Below are 23178 nucleotides of genomic sequence, written 5' to 3' on the forward strand. Positions count from 1 at the left end.
ATGCCGTGACCCAGAATCCCGATACCGGACTTCCAGACGCAACTATCTCCGTTGAGCGGTGAGTGCACGTACATGCCCCTTTGTTTATCTTATATTGATACTTAATAGATTTGTACGTGCACCTAGCAGGAGAAATTGACATAGGTCACCGGAGACGTAATTGCAGGTCATGGAAGGGGAAGTTGCTTCCTGTGTGCGCTCCCCTTTTCTACTACATTTGTTGGTTTAATTTATAAATCTGTTTAACTTTCTGGCACGGATGATTAAAAAAAAATGTTTTCCATCGGAGTACCCCTTTAAAGAGTACCTGTCACCAAACTTTTGATATATTTTTCCTTATATAAGACACTTTGCTATTTACTTGCTTTAAAATTCTCAACCTTTATATGTTTTTAATGTGATTGAAAAAACGGCCACTAGGTGGCTCTGTTCTGTTCCCTGCACAAGTCAAACAGTTAGTTTGGTCTCCACTTGGACTTGCAGAAGTCCAAGCTCAGGAAGTTTACAAGGGGCATGGCAAGGTACAGCTCTTGCAGGCTTCAGTGACTTTTGGGTCTGCTGGGGAATGCCCACTTTCTCCTGCCGGGAGCTCATACAATGTGAGCAAGGGGAAAAGTATACTACACAGCCTTTTAAAACTCAAAAAAAATTTTTAAGGGCAGATGGGGTGTTATGAGTAGTTAGGGAATATAATCTGAGTTAGTTTAGAAAATATGGTTTGATGACAGGTACTCTTTAAGGAAGCAGTGTATACATATATGCCCTTGTCCTCTTACCGGTGTTTAACCCCTTAAGGACTTAGGACGTACCTGTACGTCCTAAGCCCGCTCCTGGTATTAAAAACGGGGTCACGCCGTGACCCCGCATCACACCGGGCCAGTCCCGGCTGCTAATCATAGCTGGGACCCTGGACTAACAGTGCGCGGCATCGATCGTTGTGCCGCACGCTGTTAACCCTTCAGACGCGGCGATCAAAGTTGACCGCCGCATCTGAAAGTGAAAGTAAATGCTTCCCGGCAGCTCAGTCGGGCTGATCGGGACATCGTGATAAAATCGTGATGTTCCGATCAGCTGGGACGCAGGCGGAGGTCTCCTTACCTGTCACCGGGAGCTATAGCACTGCAAAAAAAAGTGAAAAAAAAAGTTTACAAAGGTCATTTAACCCCTTCCCTAATAAAAGTTCAAATCACCCCCCTTTTCCCATAAAAAAAACTGTGTAAATAAAAATAAACATATGTGGTATCGCCGCGTGCGTAAATGTCCACACTATAAAAATATATCATTAATTAAACCGCACTGTTTATGGCGTACGCGCAAAAAAATTCCAAAGTCCAAAATAACGTATTTTTGGTCGCTTTTTATATCATGAAAAAATGAATAAAAAGCGATCAAAAAGTACGATCAATACAAAAATTGTACAGCTAAAAACGTCAGATCATGGCGCAAAAAATAATGAGCCCTCATACCGACCCATACGCAGAAAAATAAAAAAGTTATAAGGGTCAGAAGATGACAATTTTAAACGTATAAATTTCCGTGCATGTAGTTATGATTTTTTCCAGAAGTACGACAAACCGATATAAGTAGGGTATCATTTTAATCGTTTTGACCTACAGAATAAAGATCAGGTTTCTTTTTTACTGAAAAATGTACTGCATAGGAACGGAAGCCCCCAAAAGTTACAAAATGGCATTTTTTCTTCAATTTCGTCACATAATGATTTTTTTTTCCGTTTCGCTGTAGATTTTTGGGTAAAATGACTGATGTCACTGCAAATTAGAATTGGTGGCGCAAAAAATAAGCCATCATATGGATTTTTAGGTGCAAAATTGAAAGGGTTATGATTTTTAAAAGGTGAGGAGGAAAAAACGAAAGTGCAAAAACCGAAAACCCCTCAGTCCTTAAGGGGTTAAAACATGCTCATGGGCTGAGCGTGCGTTAAACCCGGTGGGTCCTGACAGCTCTCAGCAGCCAGGACCCTGGGTAAATGCCGGGAATCACCGATTGGGCCGAGGTGCGGCATTAACCCTTTATACGCCACAATTAAAGTTGATTGCTGCATCTAAAATTAAGTAAAACTATCTTGGCAGCTCAGCGATTTGATCGGGGCTTCCGCGATGAAATCGCGATGTCCCAATCAGCTGAGAGGATGGCCCCCCACTTGCATCCTCACTGTCCGATCGGTGCTCTGCTGATCCAGGAAGCTTCAGCAGGCTGGAGCAGCAGAGCACCGATAAAACTGATCAACGCTATGCTTTGGCATAGCATTGATCAGCGTAGAATAAAAAAAATTGCATGGTAAAGCCCCCTGTCCAGAGCAGGATAGGTTTGCTTGGGGATTTTTTCCTGCTCTGCACAGTTCCTGACATGGACAGAGGTGTCAGCAGAGAGCACTGTGGTCAAACAGAAAGAAAATTCAAAAAGAAAAAAACTTCCTCTGGAACATACAGCAGCTGATAAGTACTGGTAAGGATTAAGATTTTTAAATAGAAGTAATTTACAAATCTGTTTAACTTTCTGGCACCAGTTCATTAAAAAAAAATTCCACTGGAGTACCCCTTTAATATGCTATGTTTTTGGTTTAAATTAAGTGTTTATTCGCATCTGATGTATGAATTAAGTGTTTTCATAATTTTTTTTGAGCAGTATAGATGTCTCTCTTTTTTAATTATGACACTTACCGTATATGCCGGTGTATAAGACGACTGGGCGTATAAGACGACCCCCAACTTTTACAGTTAAAATATAGAGTTTGGGATATACTTGCCGTATAAGACTACCCCTCCTACCGCTATGTACAGTACCTTATAGTTTCCCCACATTAGGTCGGCAGCATGTTCCCCCACATTAGGTCGGCAGCATGTTCCCCCACATTAGGTCGGCAGCATGTTCCCCCACATTAGGTCGGCAGCATGTTCCCCCACATTAGGTCGGCAGCATGTTCCCCCACATTAGGTTGGCAGCATGTTCCCCCACATTAGGTCGGCAGCATGTTCCCCCCACATTAGGTCGGCAGCATGTTCCCCCACATTAGGTCGGCAGCTCCCCCACATTAGGTCGGCAGCTCCCCCACATTAGGTCGGCAGCTCCCCCACATTAGGTCGGCAGCTCCCCCACATTAGGTCGCGAGCTCCCCCCCCCACATTAGGTCGGCAGCTCCTCCCCCCCACATTAGGTCGGCAGCTCCCCCCCCACAATGGTAGGCAGCTCTCCCCCCCCCCCCCACAATAGTAGGCAGCTCCCCCCACAGACATACAAATTCCAGCCATATAGAGTGTATGGCCGGAGGCTGTATGTCTGTGTACTGCCCCAACAGTGTTCCGGTCACCGCTCCTCCGGCCCGGGGTCACAATCTACTGCTATGGCCTATGGACCATAGCAGCAGTCCCGGGACCAGAGGAGCGGTGATCGGAACACTGTAGATGACGCGCCCCGCCGGTCACTCACCAGGCCCCGGCCGCGCTCGTCCTCCTCCGGTCCTCCTGCGCCTCTATGGTTATACGCACGGGACGTCACTGACGTCCCGTGCGTACAACCATAGAGCGGTGGAGAAGCGCAGAAGGATCGGAGGAAGACCGCAGGAGGACCGGAGGAGGACGCGCAGCGGGCGGGGAATGATAAGTGACCTGCGGACATCCTTATGTCCCGAAAAGATTTTTCGGGACACGGGGATGTCCGGCATAGGAATACTTACGATTATCGTGCCGGCTCCTGTGTGCGGCTGCAGGCGGGGGCCAGCCAGAGCATGTAAAAACTAATTCATGAATACTAAAAACAGGGGTGCCTCCAGCTGTTGTGAAACTACAACTACCAGCATGCCCGGACAGCCTTTGCCGGTCCGGGCATGCTGGGAGTTGTAGTTTCACAACAGCTGGAGGCACTCTGGTTTTTAAGTATACAGTTATTAGTTTGTACATGCTCTGGCCGGCCCCCGCATGCAGCCGCACACAGGAGCCGGCACGATAATCGTAAGTATTCCTATGCCGGACCCCAATACCCGGCGTATAAGATGACCCCCGACTTTTCAGAAGAAAATTCGGGGTTAAAAAGTCGTCTTATACGCCGGGATATACGGTATGTCAATGGGGGTAGCAGTCAGGTACAGAATGTGATAATAACTCTAGAGTCTAAAATATTGGAAAAAAAATCTAATAAGTAACATGCTAACAGCTAAACCTATGATACATTTCTGAGATTAATCTATATATATATAAAACTTAACGTGTGTATGTGTGTGTATGTATGTACGTATGTATGTATGTTCCACAAAAACTTTCAAACGGCTAAAGATATTAACATGAAACTTGGCACACATGTTACTTATATGTCAACAACAAACATAGGATAAATAATTTAACCCCTACTTACCCCCATTTGCCAGGGGCGGGGCTTATGTTTAAAGTCCCATGCAAGTCAATGGGAAATATATGTTACTGCATAACTTCCAAACGGCTGAGATATTTCGATAATACTTGGTCACATGTTACTTATATGTCCACTTAAAATATAGGCTAGTTAATTTAACCCTTAACTATCCCCATTTGTTAGGGTTAGGTTTTTTTTTTAAAGTCCCATGCAAATCAATGGGAAATGTATGTTCCCATATAATTTCCGTACGGCTGGAGCTATTTCATTACCTGGTGCACATATTACGAGTCGGGATATGAGGACGGGATGGGAGGTCGGGATAGGAGGTCGAGATAGGAGGTCGGGATAGGAGGACGGGATAGGAGGACGAGATATGAGGTCGGGATAGGAGGTCGGGTAGGAGGTCGGGATAGGAGGTCGGGATAGGAGGACAAGATAGGAGGACAGGATATGAGGATGGGATAGGAGGTCTGGATAGTAGGTTGGGATATGAGATCGAGATAGGAGGACGGGATAGGAGGTCAGGATAGGAGGTCGAGATATGAGGACGGGAAAGGAGGTCGGGATAGGAGGACGGGATAGGAGGTCTGGATAGGAGGTCAGGATAGGAGGTCGAGATAGGAGGTCGAGATAGGAGGTCGGGATAGGAGGACAGGATACGAGGACGAGATATGAGGTCGGGATAGGAGGTCGGGTAGGAGGTCGGGATAGGAGGTCGGGATAGGAGGACAAGATAGGAGGACAGGATATGAGGATGGGATAGGAGGTCTGGATAGTAGGTTGGGATATGAGATTGAGATAGGAGGACGGGATAGGAGGTCAAGATAGGAGGTCGAGATATGAGGACGGGAAAGGAGGTCAGGATAGGAGGACGGGAAAGGAGGTCGGGATAGGAGGACGGGATAGGAGGTCTGGATAGGAGGTCAGGATAGGAGGTCGAGATAGGAGGTCAAGTTATGAGGACGGGATAGGAGGTCGAGATAGGAGGACGGGATAGGAGGTCGGGATAGGAGGTCGGGATAGGAGGACGGGATAGGGGGAAGGGATAGGAGGACGGGATAGGAGGACGGGATAGGTGGACGGGATAGGAGGACGGGATAGGAGGTCAGGATAGGAGGTTGGGATAGGAGGTCAGGATAGGAGGTCGGGATAGGAGGTCGGGATAGGAGGACGGTATAGGAGGTCGGGACAGGAAGTCGAGATAGGAGGACGGGATAGGAGGTTGGGATGTGGGGTTGGGATATGACAACAATATATGAGGACGGGATATGAAGTCAAAAGCTTCCTCCTTTGTTTATTTTCCTCCCCAAAAAGGATTAGGAAGGAAAAATCGGGCAACGCCGGGTACTCAGCTAGTTCTAAATAAAATTCAATGTTTTGTTGTACAAACAGTCACTGCATTATCAATGTCCAGCCATTTTTTTTTATAAACTTCAAGGCAACATTATTGTTAAAAGAGGTACACTTCTACTATCCGAGACTTTATTTAACATACTTTTGTTGATCGGTTGTTTACGAAATAAGAAAAAATAAAGAACATTTTTCATTTAATGCTTTTTGTTATCATTTCTGGCTCTATCATATACCTACTTGTCTTTCTTTATATTTCTGAAAGGATATATATCTCAATAGAACATCTCAAGCCACTGAATTTATTGCATGCTTGCTGAGAAAGTTCCATCATACTGACAACTTCCTTGAGCGTCAATTCTATATGCTTGGTTGAGTGTGTTCAACTCTCTTGGCATAAATTATTGCTTTCAGTTTCTAGTTTCCACTAACCTATATCAAAGACTTGGACAACAAGTGCTGAATTGCAATTCCTTCAATGTGCTAAACAGTGAGACACAGCCTTTGTTGGAAGTTTTTTTTGTGGTTTTGAATTTAGTCTTTTTTTAACCCAAAGCAAGAAGTGGTCCAGCAGGAAGAATGGCTATAAATTCTTTGTATGTCCTATTCCTTTCAAATCAACTCATGACTTTGGCTCAAACACCCTATCGGGGAGAACAAAGCATGTTTTCAAATTAACTAGTGCCAGAAAGTTAAACAGATTTGTACATTACTTATATTAAAAAATGTTAATCCTTCCAGTTCTTATCAGTTTCTGTATTGATGGTCCACTGCTGTTTTTATTGTTCTGTGTAGTTTCTTATATATACATAAGTAGAAGAAACAAGGCAGAGCATTGTCAGGTATCTACATCTTTTTGGGGGGTGTTTCTCCTTCCGACAGTGTTTATTAGAGGGCTTTATATTTTTATTCACTTATTTTTTTCTTTTATCAGGTCTCTTTTGGGTCTCAAACTGAAGATATTGTCACACAGATTTATTTTTATCACACAGATTTTTATGCTAATTCTGCGCTGTAACCCTCATCTAAATTCAGATTCATTCTTTTATTAGGAATCCACACAGCATTTCATTCAGAATAATTTGAATTTTTTTTTTACTTGGATTTGTAATCTATATCACAGAAAAAAAATGTGTGAGTTACTTCTTGGTGCATATTATCTATGTGGATACTGTGGCGTAACTGCACCATAGAATCAATGAATAGGACTTTACCTGCATCAAATTTTCTCCAGCAGAAATATATGACTGATTTTTTGGACTAATTATTTATTTTTAAGTAATTTAGCATTTTACTATCTATAATATAAAAATAACCTTGAAGTCATGCAGTTTTCAGCCACTAGGCCTTGCATTAAGCTAAAACTGTCCAGGTCTCTTTTTCACAAGTGTCCTTCTTTTCATCAGAGACAGGACTACAGTGACACTATAGTACAGATAACAGATTTACACACAATAACTGAAGCTCACAGTTCTGACTCCCCCTGAGGAATGACATTTGGACAGGTCACAGAATATGCCCAGCAAACCATCTAGTGGGTACTTCACAGGTCTAGGTATTAAGAAAAAAAGCATATAAAATCCACCGTTAAAGCAAAACCTTGAATATAATATTATTTGTACAGTTATATATAAAGACAATCTAAGTAAGAACTTAAGACAATAGTCTAACTTGAAAAATCTGAAGAAAAATGCTAACTATATTATTTACCATTCAAAAGGAAACATTTTTCCTCAAACTTTAGCTATATGAACATTCATTATTATCTGAGCATCATTTCTTGGTATTATGTATCTATAAATTCAATAATCTTTAGTTATTCTAGTATTTTTTTCTCTTTCTTATACACAATATTAAGGGCCTTAGTTTGATTGGAAAATGTGTCAGTTAATTAAGTTGAAACCTAAATGTGCAGTGTAAATGCTTTAGAAATCAGAAGCTTCTCAGTGTTTTGTTAACCTGGGGTCATTATTACTGAGTAGCAAAATACTTCAAATCTCTCTTAGACCGCTCCATCCGGGTTGCCATGGACAACATTTAAGTTTTTTTTGCGTTATAGAAAGCTGTGTGAAAATGATTAGTTTGGAACCTTTTTTATCTTATAATTAGGACGGTGTGCATATATTCTATTGAAATCTTTAAATGTTTGGTTTTGTAACTGAAAAAAATATACAGCAAGACAACAAATTTAACACATGGCAGAAATGAATATGATAAGTCCAGGTTTAAGCTAAAATATACTTAGTATACAAAACTTAAAGAAATAATTTTTTTCCCACACAGCCACTATAAAATGTGAAGTGCTGTGATATCTAGTTGATAGCTATTGGATCAGTTCCTGTTCCCCAACAAATAGCTGACTTTAAAGGAGAAGATGTTGGCGATTCACCTGCAGCAGCTGTCCTTTCGCTCTGGCTCATAGAATAAGCCCTCATAGGATAGGATAGGATCAAGGTTCACCTTGGAGAAGGGTTACACATAGATTATACCAGGTGTATTTCATAGTGGGAAATACACTGCATATTCTCCTATGCACAGATACACAGGGCTACCCATGGCAGTAAGGTTTAGGGGAAGGCCAACACGTCCACATGACTGTGACTCACGGCCTCACCTCCAAACCTCACTGCACACACAGGGCTTCCACCGGGTAGCCCTGTGTGTCTGCTCATAGGAGAATATGTGTCAGGGATCAACCAGGAGACAGGGAGAGTAAGCCCTAAACTGACCCTAAAACCGGAAGATCGACAACTGGGTGCCGGTCCCTCCTTGAGCTAAAGTGCTTAGTCACAAACTAGAAACATAAATATAAAACTCAATAGTGTTAAGTTCAGAGGACACAGATCAGTGAGCAGCACAGGGGACACTATATCAGCAGACATGAACAGAGGACTCAGTGGTCGTGAACAGAGGACACTATAGAACATGAAATGTCATGAACAGAACTCCAAAGATCTGAATAAAGAACTAATAAACATATAGAATTCAAAACACCAGACAGGAAAACAGATAAGTCTGAACATACTCCAGAACAAAATAGCAATAAGCTTAATCCCCTAGAAAAACCTCAGGTAGACACAGGAACAACAATACCCTCTGAGTCACCACGGACTGGTAACAGGGATCTATAGCTAAACAGGAATATTCGCAATCCCATATAAAACCTCCAGTAGACACGGAGTCCCCATGGACAGGTAACAGGGATGCCTAGATAAACAGGAAATATTTATAGAACACTGTTCACACTGAACACAAGACAGGAATAATCACAATCCCTTCAGAACACCTCCAGTAGATGCAGGAATAACAATACCCTCTGAGTCCCCATGAACAGGTAACAGGGATGCCTAAATACACAGGATATAATATAGAACACTGTTCACATTGAACACAAGACAAGAATAGCAATCCCTCCAAACACCTCCAGTAGACACGGAGTCCCCATGGAGCGGTAACAGGGATCTAACATAGGACACTGTTCACACTGGACACACAAACTGGACACTCCACTAAAGGAGTAGCCATTAATAATAAAGTCAAATAGACTACTGGCCAGCAGCACACTCACCAGCATCCTTCTGGCCCAGTAGGAAAACAGAAATATAAAGCACAGAACTTCAAGTATGCCACCTTACCATGGCTAAAATCAGAAAATACAAAGTGCATGCTAAAACCGAGATAGAAGATTAAAAGCTCAAACAAAGAGTGTTTCACCAAGAGCTCCATGCAACATGTTCAGCATCTTAGCAAGTCAGGATATAAGTATCACCAGCCCAGAGGCTAGACTGGGCTGGCTTTAAATAGACACACCCAAGGAGCTATTTGCTAGAAAGTCAAAGACTATTAACTATTCCCTGACCAGAGAACATAAAACTGTTCACACACAAGCAAATCCAATAGCTGTGGGTGAACACGGACCACGACAGACATGATAATATGCAGCGTATTTCCCACGGATTTTGCACAGTGTGAAATAAGCTGCATATAAGCTATGTGCACCACTTCTCAACCTAAGCCAGGTCCTTTTGTAACAGTGCACTGTTCTATCACTGAGCCAGTTGCTTACTTATTTACACACATTTTCCCCCAGCCCAAGCATTCTCATTTTATGCGCCTAAAATGTATGTGGCACAGTATAATACGCTTATATAATAAGAGAAATCAAGATGTAGTAATATTTTTAAAGTCAGGTGTATGGATGGCAGCTTTCCTGACTAATAAGAATAGGGGGAAACTTATCAAGGCTTACGTGTCAATTTTCTTGCATGGAAAAAAAATCTTACATTTTATGCAGGCTTCGGACTTTTTATGTGTTTCACACATAATTTAGCAACTTTTTAAATGCCAGTTTTTTGGTGTAAGCATTGATAAATTCCCTTGATAATGTATAATTTGAAAATTAACTATTGTACTCATAACAGAAAAAAACAAACAGAATAAGCTTATACAATGCAGGTTTTCAAATCCAAAACTATCATAGCACATTAAATGTCATAATTGCAAGAATATATCATTTTCTTCTGTATACATATACTTTTTATTACATTTGGAATTCAAAGTACTAACAGCCATATGAGCTAATGCCTGAAGCTTGGAAACACTGGTGTATTTTATTGACATTGAAAATTACATATTTTGGAGCCTTAGGGTCTGAACTACTGAATATGTTTAATGAAGCTAGAAAGTAAGTGATACACTTTTTTTTTTCAGCCAAAATTGAATGCTTTGTTTGCTTTGTGTATATGGTTTTTATGAACATTTATATTTCGAAGATTTAAATCTCTTTAGAAACAAAAGTAAAATATGCATTTAAAACCATATTACAATAATTCAGGAATTTAACCAGTTGCCGTCTAAGAGACGGCAAGCTATGTATGGCGCGGGCTCCTGACTCGAGTCCATGCCATACCAGCCAGCCCCCAGCTGATTCCTGTAGCTGAGGGCTGGTGTTAATAGCCGACATGCGGCAATTGCCGCGGGCGGCTACTAACCCTTTAGATCGCTGTTGTCAAAGTAGTGGTACTATGTGGTACTAAGTTTGTTATCTTACTGTTTAATAAATTTGGAGGAATACTCAAATAAGTTTTCTTGTGGATAGATTTGTATTATGTCAATTAGATGGTGAAAGATACGACTATGCTATATGCAATATATGTATGCATTAATATGCACAGAACACGCCCTGTTCTCTGCAGTAGAAGGGAGAATTTTCCGTATTCTAGAAACTACCATCTCAAACTGGAGATTAGGAAAGATCTTTCACCATACGTACTAATTGATATAATTTTCATCCACATTGTAAAAGGATCACAATCAAACAAGAACTAGTACGCTACCAGATATATGTAAGACCTCTAACTTTAAGTATTAGGAAAGAGAAGAAGAAGGTGTAATCATAGAACCCTTGTATAGTTACCATACAATGAAATTGCTGTATCTGACAGGACCTTTCTAGCGCCTCATGGCCTCGCCTCTCAGATAACTTCCAGGGGAAGGCTTATAGTCGTCTGATACCTTTTATGCCTCATGGTGCTTCCATGCAGGCCCTCCTTCTGTTGGAAGATCATGACAATATAATCCCTTCTAGGTGTCGCTATAACACCACATATCATGCCCGGGACCAAATATGACTAATGAACAGGTTAATTGCTTCAATTAATTAAAATATAATTAAATAAGAGAATATTTGACCTCGTGACAACTATCAACATCATATTGTTTATAGCTAATGTCTGACTGTGAAGGGCATTGTAGCTGGGACCTTTAGAGATACCCCAAACAAAGCTGATATGGTGTTCTGAGAACCTCATTTGTTATTGTGAATACATTTTAATGAGAATATAGGTTAATATAGAATATTGCAGATCCATTAAAAATGGCTGCTGTTGTGTTGATAAAGTATGAGGCACAATAGCATAACAAAACATATGTGCAATTCTAAAACTCTAATATCAAAATAACATGTGTTATGGCTAGACATGTGAACGAGGGAAATTTTCGTTTCGTTATATTTTTTTCATTAGGGTAACATTTTTGATTCAGTCATTTTTTTTTAAGGTTTGATTTTTCCGAACACATTCGGTATTTGGAGTATCATATACATTTTTCGATTAACTTAGTTGTGTTTCTTTGCTTGATTCTTTTTTGCCCTTTTTTGAGGGTACCATAAAAAAGAAAGATGCTGTAGGGAATTGTGAGAAACAAATTACATTTTTTTTAATAGCAAAATTATTTTTTATTCAGAAGCAGGGGACCATTATCGGGAGCGGGTGCAGGAAAAGAAGGGAGCCGCAGTGATCAGAACATTGGAAGACAGGTAAGATAATGTTTAATTTTATGTGATTTATTAATACATAATGTAATGTTGAATGAATGAATGCTGCTTGAATGCTTGATGTGTTTGATTGACGAGTAATTTATGTATAACGTGTCATGTTGGTTATTTTTATTATGTGGTTGTGGCTGAAGCATGAGGAGACCATATAGTGGCTGAATGACATATTGTGGAGATGTTGGCAGCATGAGGGGACCATATAGTGGCTGAATGACAGCTTGGAGGTAGCTGAAGCATAAGGAGACCATATAGTGTCTGAATGGCACAGCCTGGAGTTGGCAGCAGCATGAGTAGACACTAGGGTATCACAATCCCTAAGATTAAAAGACGAATTGTGACATTTAAATTAAAGATTTAGGGTAGCTAGGGCTACCATAAAAAAATGTATGCCCAAACCCAGGCCCAGCAGCATCAGTAAACCATGTATTGGCTAAATGGCACCGCCTGGAGTTGGCAGCAGCAAGAGTAGACACCAGGGCTTCCCAATCCCTAAGAATAAAAGATGAATTTTGAAATTTTAATTGAGGATTAGGGTATCTAGTGCTACCATAAAACATTTTTAGGTCCAGACCCAGCAGCATCAGTAAACTATACATTGGATGAATGACACAGCCTGGAGATGGCTGAAGCATGAGAAGACCATATAGTGTCTGAATGGCACAGTCTAGAGTTGGCAGCAGCATGAGTACACACCAGGTCTTCCCAATCCATAAGAATAACAGATGAATTTTGAAATTGAAATTGAGGATTTAATGGACCCAATGCGACCATAAAAATTTTTTAGGCCCAGACCCAGGCCCAGCAGCATCAGTGAACCATATATTGGCTGAATGACACCGCCTGGAGTTGGGTGAAGCATGAGGAGACCATATAGTGGCTGAATGGCACAGCCTGGAGTTGGTGGCAGCATGAGGAGACCATATAGTATCTGAATGGCACAGCCTGGAGTTGGTGGCAGATGAGGAGACAATAGGGCCTCACAATCACTAAGAATAAAAGATGAATTTTTCAATTTCCATTGAAGATGTAATGTACCTAGTGCTACCATAAACATATATAGGTAATAGGCCCAGCAGCATCACTAAACCATGTAGTTGTTGAATGACACAGACTGGAGCTGGCTGAAGCATCAGAAACCATATATTGGATGAATGGCACAGCCTGGAGGTGGCTGAAGCATCAGTAAAACATATATTGGATGAATGGCACAGCCTGGAGGTGGCTGAAGCATGAGGATAGCTCTCTGTCCACCAGAATGCTCTCTGTCCACCAGAATGCTGCTGGAATGAGCTTTCCGGTGTAACACACACAGGGATGTCCATCCTATCTGTACGCAGTGTCATGAATGATATGACGAGCCACAAAATGGCTGCCTATTATATAGGGCTGTGACATCAAAGGGGTGACTGGCTGCTGATAGGCTGCATACTGCATGTGATTCAGGGTCATCCCGCCTACTTCCCTTCCCGCCTTGCCAGCGTTCCTTGCCCCATGTACTGACATGTGGATCCTCCATTTTAGATGCCGTGGAGCCTGGACCGCAGTAAATGGAGTTTAATGAAGTGATTTGTGCAATAGAATCGCGGTGATGTTCCCATTCGTTACAAATCAAATATTTCATGAAATTTTGAACAAATTCGGGTTCGTCAGCTTCGATTCACTCATCTCTAATTATGTTGCTTAGACAATTCTTATTGTTAATGCACATTTATGTTTATTCCATCTGTTATCACATCTGAAGTAAAAATCAGGGATGTTATTTGCATCTCCTATGTTTAACTATACTACAGTCTGGTGATAGTTGTAAGCCTTCATCTTTTGTTCAGTTTTCCTCATTAGATTTCTCTGCGTTTTATGTGTATTATTATAACCTTTTAAATGTACGTCTTTTGCATTAATATCTAAAAAAAAATATTCCACTGCTTAAGCTGTATACGCTTTGTTTACTTGTATTTTTTTGATTAATTGGTGTTACCTGTTATCTGTTACCTGTGTGTGTTTTTTTTTTGTACTTTCACACAGAGGTGGTGTGGCCTCAACACGTCACATTTAACATGCCCCCCCCCCCCCCTTGTACGATCTCCGCAAGCTGCGTGCTCTAAAATGGAATTAAAAAAACAGCATTGAACTTTAAGGTAACTTGTGAGCATTCTGGGGTGGAATATTTATTGTTTTGACCATAAATATGTATATATATATATATATATATATATATATATATATATATATATATTTCTCATTAATGTTTTGCCAAGATATACAAATGTTTTTGTATCTGACAGTATCCATTTAACTCTGCACCCAAATAGAAAAGTGTCAGAATTGTAGTGTTATTCTTTACTATAGGCACTATGGAGCTATATTAATATGGTATACAATGGTCCACAATCATATACCAGTCTAGACCTTTCAAACACAAATAGATGTGTGCATGTATCCTGGAGTCTTTCTCCTTGCTTCAGTCCTGCAGCATTTCATAACACCAAAAAGGACACTTAAACAAATGTTTCCACCACTTATGTTCTTCGCATAATAGATAAATATACATACACAAACATTACCATAGGTAAGACAATTTTTCATGATAGACACATGTACCTCAAAGTAAATCATATAGTTACCAAATAACACCAGTATGTAAGGAGCAAATATTATCATTATTATCACCATATACAGTATATTACCATCATACTGTTACTGATCAAATCCTATATACTGAGACAAATATTACCAATAATACCAGTATACAAGGAGGAATATTATCACTATACATATTACCATCATAGTGTTACCGACCAAATCCTGTATACTGACCAATTTTACCGATAATATCAGTATACAAAGAGGAATATTCCCCCCCATACAGTGACTAGAGATGAGCGAACTTTTCAAAAATTCGATTTGGCCGATTTGCCGAATCTTCCCGAAAAAAGTTTGTTTCGATCCGAATTTGTTTGCGGCGAATCAATATTAAAAAAGGCTATTTTTAGCCCACATACCCTCTAAAGGGGTAGAGAACACTTTGCTGTGTCCTAAAATGCATATGGAGTGTGCTGGGGTAGTGAAATAATACTGTTATTCAGAATAGCATGCAGATTACCGGCATCGCTCTTAAAATCACTGTCGCACAGCAGCACAATGACAGAGCGGGTGGCATCAGTGTCAGGAGACCATATAGTGACTGAATGACATTGCGTGGAGGTGTTGGCAGCATGAGGACACCATATAGTGGATGAATGGCACAGCTTGGAGGTGTTGGCAGCATGAGGACACCATATAGTGGCTGAATGGCACAGCGTGGAGATGTTGGCAGCATGAGGACACCATATAGTGTCTGAATGGCACAGCGTGGAGGTGTTGGCAGCATGAGGACACCATATAGTGGCTGAATGACACAGCGTGGACATGTTGGCAGCAAGAGGAGACCATTTAGTGGCTGAATGGCACAGCGTGGAGTTGGCTGATGCACTAGTACACTACACACCAAGGCTTCACAATCCCCCCCCCCCCAAAAAAAAAACAACACAATATAAGAAATTTTTTACAAAGATTTCTCATAGGTAGCACCTGCTATCCAAAAATTAGAAATTTCCAGACCCAGGCCCCACCTCTGCGGCATCAGGAACCCATATATTGCCTGAAGGACACAGCCTGGAGTTGGCTGATGCACGAGTACACACCCGGGCTTCACAATCCCCTCCAAAAAACAACAACATTTTAGAAATTTTTTAAAGAAATACCTTTGTGTAAGAACAAGCGCATATCCAACAGTTCACAAGACTCTATAATGCAGGGCGGTGGACCACCCAAAGACATTATTTTTAAAAATAATAAACCACACAATGTTTGAAATTATTTTACAAAAACGAATTCAATATGTGTGTAAGCGCATCTGTCTCCAAAAGATCAGATCACCAAAGGACTTTTTTTGCCCAAAATGATGAAGCAGAGTTAATCCCTGTCTGTATTTTTTATTTTTTTTCATAAAAAAATCACACGCAACAAGCGTTCCGTTGTGTAACGATTAGCATTCTGGAAAATTCTATTTTATTACTGATAAAATTATCAGTAAATTTAACAATAACACTACCCAAGAGTGTTTTATTACCCCATACATTGCACCAGAAGCAGTCAGGAGTAGGCCTCAGCAGTACCCAAGATGCTTTAATAACCCCTTACCTTACCCGATCAATTGCGAGATCGAGCAATAACAGGTGTGTTATGGCACTAGCGCTCCACTGAACAGATTAGCGTGTCTCTATCTTTCAAGGACAGGTGCGTGTTGAACGCTGAAACCAGTTCGTGATAGGGATCTGGGATTGCAATTATTTAACCTTAAAACGAGGAACTACCAGTAAGTGAGGGTCATAAGCTGGCGTTGATTAAGTCCCTGCCCTTTGTACACACCGCCCATCGCTATAAGGGATTGGATTAGTTAGTGAGTTGGTTAGTGAGGTCCTCGGATCGGCCCAGGCTGGGTAGGAGAAGGCCCTGGCAGAGCGCCGAGAATTTAACGATCATTGTTGAAATTTGCATAAAGCATATATTTAGCTACTGCTAAACATCCAAAAATTTAAGGCCCAAGGCCAGAGGCGCCAGGGAGGCAAGTAGTTCCTGAAAGACACAGAATGAGTCTGGAGCATGCATTCGCCGTACCCAAGAGGTTTTCAGAACCCCTTACATTTAAAGATCAATGTTTACATTTGCATTAAGCATGTATTTAGCTACTGCTAAACTTCAAAAAATTATAGGCCCAAGGCCAGAAGCATCCGTTTTCCCCATATTAGGAGCATAGTTGTCCCCCAGATTAGGCAGCATAAATGTCCCCCAGATTAGGCAGCATAGATGTCCCCCAGATTAGGAGCATTGTTGTCCCCCAGATAAGGAGCATAGTTGTCCCCCAGATTAGGCAGCATAGATGTCACCCAGATTAGGCAGCATAGATGTCCCCCAGATTAGGCAGCATAGATGTCCCCCAGATTAGGAGCATACTTGTCCCCCAGATTAGGCAGCATAGATGTCACCCAGATTAGGCAGCATAGATGTCCCCCAGATTAGGAGCATACTTGTCCCCCAGATTAGGCAGCATAGATGTCACCCAGATTAGGCAGCATACATGTCCCCCAGATTAGGATCTTAGTTGTCCCCCAGACTAGGAGCATAGTTGTCCCAAAGATAAGGAGCATAGTTGTCCCCCAGATTAGGCAGCATAGATGTCACCCAGATTAGGCAGCATAGATGTCCCCCAGATTAGGCAGCATAGATGTCCCCCAGATTAGGAGCATAGTTGTCCCCCAGATTATGCAACATAGTTGTCCCCCAATCAGCGCAGGCCGGTCAGAGCCAATCAAAGGGCCATATGTGGCAAGCGGGCCGTACAATGCCCATGTCTGCCCCAGAGGGTTTCATATCCAACCACAATAGAGAAAACTTTGTTGTAGGAGCATGGTCAATATACTCAGACCCAAGGTCAATGCCCCTCGTTCACATTGAAGTTACACAGGGGAGTACTCCTATCTGCTTGGATCATCAAAAAATCTGTGATGGCTTTTCTTTGTTCGTATAGTCTGTCCAACATATGGAGGGTGGAATTCCAACGTGTGGCAACGTCACAAATGAGACTATGTTGTGGGATACTGTTCTGACGCTGCAGCTCAAGCAAAGTGTGCTTGGCGGTGTACGAGTGGCTGAAGTGCATACACAGTTTCCTTGCCATTGTCAGGACGTCTTGCAAATGGGGTGAAGACTTGATGAACTTTTTGACAACCAGATTCAACACGTGTGCCATGCAGGGCGAATGGTTCACACTTCCTTGTCGCAGCGTGGCCACAATGTTCTTCCTATTGTCGGTCACCATGGTTCCCATTTCCAGATTTCGTGGAGTAAGCCATACTCGGATTTCTTCCCTAATAAACTTTAGCAGTTCCTCCCCTGTGTGACTCCGTTCGCCAAGACAAACCATGTGAAGGACGGCTTGACACCGCTGTGCCCTACACACGTGGTACGATGAAGGGCCACCGAGATTTGGATGTGCAGTGGAGGACGAGGACACGGGGGAGGAGGAGGAGACACACACTGTAAAAGGTATTTGCTTGTATGTAGGCCCTTTGCAATGATAAGGCCACTGTTAAGCGTATTTGTACGCAGGAAAAACTTTTTTTTTCTTTAATACACCGGCAGGTGTATAACATGTGATATAACACAGAATTTAGTACAGAGACAGAAAAAAAGGTGGTATATGGTACGCTATTTGCTTGTATGTAGGCCCTTTGCAATGATAAGGGCACTGTTAAGCGTATTTGTACGCAGGAAAAACTTTTTCTTTTCTTTTATACACCGGCAGGTGTATAACGTGCGGTATAACACTGAATTTAGTACAGAGACAGAAAAAAAGGTAGTATATGGCACGCTATTTGCTTGTATGTAGGCCCTTTGCTATGATAAGGCCACTGTTAAGCGTATTTGTATGCAGGAAAAACTTTTTTTTTTCTTTCATACACTGGCAGGTGTATAACGTGCGGTATAACACTGAATTTAGCACAGAGACAGAAAAAAAGGTAGTATATGGTACGCTATTTGCTTGTATGTAGGCCCTTTGCAATGATAAGGCCACTGTGAAGCGTATTTGTACGCAGGAAAACCTTTTTTTTTTCTTTAATACACCGGCAGGTGTATAACATGTGGTATAACACTGAATTTAGCTCAGAGACAGAAAAAAAGGTAGTATATGGTACGCTATTTGCTTGTATGTAGGCCCTTTGCTATGATAAGGCCACTGTTAAGCGTATTTGTATGCAGGAAAAACTTTTTTTTTTCTTTCATACACTGGCAGGTGTATAACGTGCGGTATAACACTGAATTTAGCACAGAGACAGAAAAAAAGGTAGTATATGGTACGCTATTTGCTTGTATGTAGGCCCTTTGCAATGATAAGGCCACTGTGAAGCGTATTTGTACGCAGGAAAAACTTTTTTTTTTCTTTAACACACCGGCAGGTGTATAACGTGTGGTATAATACTGAATTTAGCACAGAGACAGAGTAACAGGTGAAAAATGGTAAAAAGGCACTAAAGTCCACACTAATATGGCTTATTTCTGAACAGCAGCAAGACCCAACTGGGCAGCACCACAGACATTTTTTTTTTTTACAGGGATTAAACCCTAAATTGCACTCTGTCACACAATTGTGAGAATCAGATTTTGGAACAACAGAAAAAACTCAATTGGGCTGAAAAAAGAGGATATTAGATGCTCCATACAGGTAAAACAGCTGTGAGTTCTATGACGCAGGTGACTGCTATGCAGCACCTCTATGCCTGCTATATTGAGTAACGAGAATACGAGGTTTTGCTAGAATCGTTCTCGGTCAGAACTGCAGCAACACTGTGCCCTGTGTCTTTCCCTAATACTGGTGTCACCGCTACTCGTAGCGGTCGGATGCTGTATAACGCCGTTGTATGCGATCAGCACACAGACGTGCAGTCACTTCCTTTCCCTATCTCGTGCATAGAAGAAATGACCAGAGGGAAGATGGTCGCCGATTATATAGGGCTGTTACATCACAGGGGTCAGTGAACACTGATAGGCTGCATCTCACATGTGATTCAGGGTCAGCCCACCTACCTTCATTCCCGCCGCTGTTTCCCGCGCTCCCATAATCCCCTGCCCCATGTACTCACATGTGGATCAGCCATCTTAGGTCTCCAATAGCCTGGAACGCTATAAAATGGAGTTTAATGAAGCGATTTGCGCGATAGAATCACGGCGATATTCGTATTCGTTGCGAATCAAATTTTGCATGAAATTCGTAAGAAATCGGGTTCGTCAACTTCGATTCGCTCATCTCTAACAGTGACCATATAGTGGTTACCCCGACTCTACACAGGCTCTGCAAACCATATAAGTGATTTCATACAGTCACATCAGGTGACATCTTCTCTTATCAGAGTCGTTCACTTCCCTTTTTCTTTTCCATCTGGCCCAGACTGTTGTGATGAATTCTTCCAGCCACAACTCGTCTCAGTAAAACCTGCCAGACAAACATTTTAGTCTGTGCACTTTTCCAGCACGTATAGCGCTCCATAAATAATAATAACTCCCTGAGTGTCCTACAAAGTAGAGTGGGTAGATAAGTGGGTTAGGGAAGAGTAAGTAGGTGCTACCAGTAGGTAGTTGCTCCCTGTAGATAGTTACTACATGTAGGCAGTAGCAGCCCCCTATAAGTAGGGGTTACACTCTGTAGGTAGGCCCCCCTGTAGATAGAATCCCCCTGTATATAGTTGCAGTCCCCTGTATATAGTAGCAGCAGCCCCCCTTTAGGCAGTAGTAACAGCAGCCCATCTAGGTAGTAGTAGTAGTACTAGTAGTAGCAGCCCCCTTTAGGTAGTAGAAGCAGCCCCCATTTAGGTAATAGTAGCAGCAGCCTTCCTTTTAGGTAGTAGTAGTAGTAGTAGTAGTAGCAGCAGCCCCTTTCAGGTAGTAGTAGTAGCAGTAGCCCCTTTAGGTGGTAGCAGTAGCAGTAGCCTACTTTAGGTAGTAGTACCATTAGCTGGTAATAGCAACAGCTTCCTTTATTTAGTAGTAGCAGCCCTTTTAGGATGGAGTAGCAGCAGCCCCCTTCAGCTGTTGTAGCAGTCCCCTTTAGGTACTACTAGTATTAGCATCCCCATTTAGACAGTGGTAACAGCATCCCCTTTAGGTACTAGTAGTAGCAGCAGTAGTTCCCTTTAGGTACTAATAGTAGCAGCAGCCCCCTTTAGGATTTAGTAGTAGCAGCCCCCTTTAGGATGTAGTAGAAGCAGCAGCCCTTTTAGGATGTATCAGTAGCAGCCCCTTTTAGTATATATTAGAATCAACAGCCCCCTTTAGGATGTAGTAGCAGCAGCCCTCTTCAGGATACAGTAGTGGCATCAGCCCTTTTAGGATGTAGTAGCAGCAGACCCCTTTAGAATGTTGTAGTAGCAGCCCCCTTTAGGATTTAGTAGAATCAGCAGCCCTTTAAGAATGTAGTAATAGCAGCACCCTTTAAGATGTAGTAGTAGCAGCCCCATTTCAGATATAGTAAAAGCAGCAGCCCCCTTTAGAATGTAGTAGCAGCAGCCCCTCTTTAGAATGTCGTATTAGCAGCAGCCCTTTTAGGATGTAGTAGTAACAGCCCCCTTTAGGATTTAGTAGTAGCAGGCCCCTTTAGGATAAGGTAGAAGCAGTAGCCCCTTTTAGGATGTAGTAGTATCAGCCCCCTTTAGGATGTAGTAGAAGCAGCAGCCTTTTTAGTATGTAGTAGCAGAGCCCCCATTAGGATGTAGTAGTAGCATCCCCCTTTAGGATATAGTAGAAGCAGCAGCCCTTTTAGGATGTAGCAGTAGCAGCCCCCTTTAGGATGTAGTATAAGCAGCAGCCCCTTTAGAATGTAATAGTAGCAGGTCCATTTAGGATGTAGCAGAAGCATAAATTCTTTTAGGATGTAGTAGGAGCAGCAGCCCCTTTAGGATGTTGAAGCAGCAACCCTAAAAATATCAGCCCCTATAGCTAAGATTTAAAAAAAAAAAATTTAAAAACCATACTCATCTCCCACAGTAGCGCTATCCTTTTCTTCTGAGCATGCTGGCTCTGCTCTTAACTAAGGCCGACATGAGGGGCATGGTCAAGGAGATGTCCTCACATCACTGAGATGGCTCTTAAAGATATTCAGTCCAGGGCTGACAGCCTTACCCTTGCTGAGCGTTGGATGCTTTTTTTTTCTTCTTTAAAGCGGTGGCTGCAGGACAACCCCCCCACCCTCCGCAGTGAGTGTCATTGCTAAGGGCAGACGGATGGCCTGGCCCATGGACAGCCGATATGCCCGATGGTCAGTCCAGCCCTGGGCATGGACAAAGTAAAGGGGGCTAGTCCTCCTCTGTGCCTCTTATGTCTGATAGCATTCCTCTGTGCTCTCTCCTGTCCTATCAGACAGTGCTGGCCGTCCCTCACTTAGTGGACTTTGTCCTTGCTTGTGTGGTGACCATGGTGTTATGGCGGGGCCACGGGGTGTAGTGGTGTAGGTAGCGGGACCAGATGGTATGAACCCTATGGGTAAGATGTTATTAACCCCTAGTGTTCGTGATGGCAGAATGTGGTTGTATGGTGTAGGGTACTGCCGACAACCAACCCAAAACAGCATATAGTAAATGAGAGTCCAAAACAGGGTTTTGATGCAACTGAAACTTTACTGAAGAAGGCAGTATAACAGTCTTTACAAATAGCCAACTTCCACAGAGGTGACCTGGACACAGGGAACCTCTAAGGCTTGTTTGGACTTGTAGTTGCAATAATGATGATACAGGCCACTGTACTACCTTTTTGACTTTGGTAGGGACAGTAGAGACTTGACTTGTACTCACAGATTTGATGTGGCTGCAGACTTTTAGGCTTTGGCCTAGCTATTCTGGACTTGGGTTGTACAGGACTTGTGCTTGCTTTGCTTGCAGGAACTAAAGAGCAGGAACCAAGAGAGCTAGTGTGGAGACTACAGCCCTTTCTATATAAGGGGGCTGGACTAAAGCCCATTGCTAGCTGGTTGCCTGGGGTTACCTGTGTCTCTGGAACTCTGGGTATCGAGTGATCACATAGCACATGACATATCACATGACCTTAGGAAGGTCCTATACAGGGTAAATATCCTAACAACCTTCATATATTACTTACATTCACTGTACAATACATATAATAAATGTACATACTTAATATACAAGACAATACCATATAATGACTTAGGGGGACCCTGCAGGAGAGCCCTGTGGACTTGAGGGAATCTACCTGAGGGGACTTTAGGACTGTACAGAACCACGTTCTGTACCGGGACACAACACCCGTGCTTCAGCTTAGTCAAAGCCATCATTTTATAAGCCATGATTTCTATGAAAAGGAAATACATTTTTCTCATGATGTATATTAGAAAAAAGAGTTCAAATAGAATGTAAATTAAAGCACTCAACACGTCAATGTGTAGATAATTGTCTTCAAGTCTTTATTCTTAGATCTTCATACGCGGAGGGAGTGAAGGTACAGGGCGGCAGAGTGGTGAAGGCAGGGGAAAAGACTGAATCTCGGGGTGACGTTTCACACCAAATGGTGCTTTCTCAAGCCCT

General features: G+C 42.2%; 1 long non-coding RNA gene across 1 annotated transcript; it reads right to left on the reverse strand.

The window, feature by feature from the left end:
- Window positions 1-7153: 7153 nt before the first annotated feature.
- On the reverse strand, window positions 7154-22513 carry LOC130361102 (uncharacterized). Its single transcript, XR_008890877.1, has 3 exons — window positions 22432-22513; window positions 11135-11270; window positions 7154-7269 (listed from the first exon to the last, which is right to left on the reverse strand). It is a non-coding gene; the product is annotated as an uncharacterized LOC130361102 (long non-coding RNA).
- Window positions 22514-23178: the final 665 nt, after the last annotated feature.

Source organism: Hyla sarda, chromosome 3 (genome assembly GCF_029499605.1).
Source record: "Hyla sarda isolate aHylSar1 chromosome 3, aHylSar1.hap1, whole genome shotgun sequence".
Classification (NCBI taxonomy): Eukaryota; Metazoa; Chordata; class Amphibia; order Anura; family Hylidae; genus Hyla; species Hyla sarda.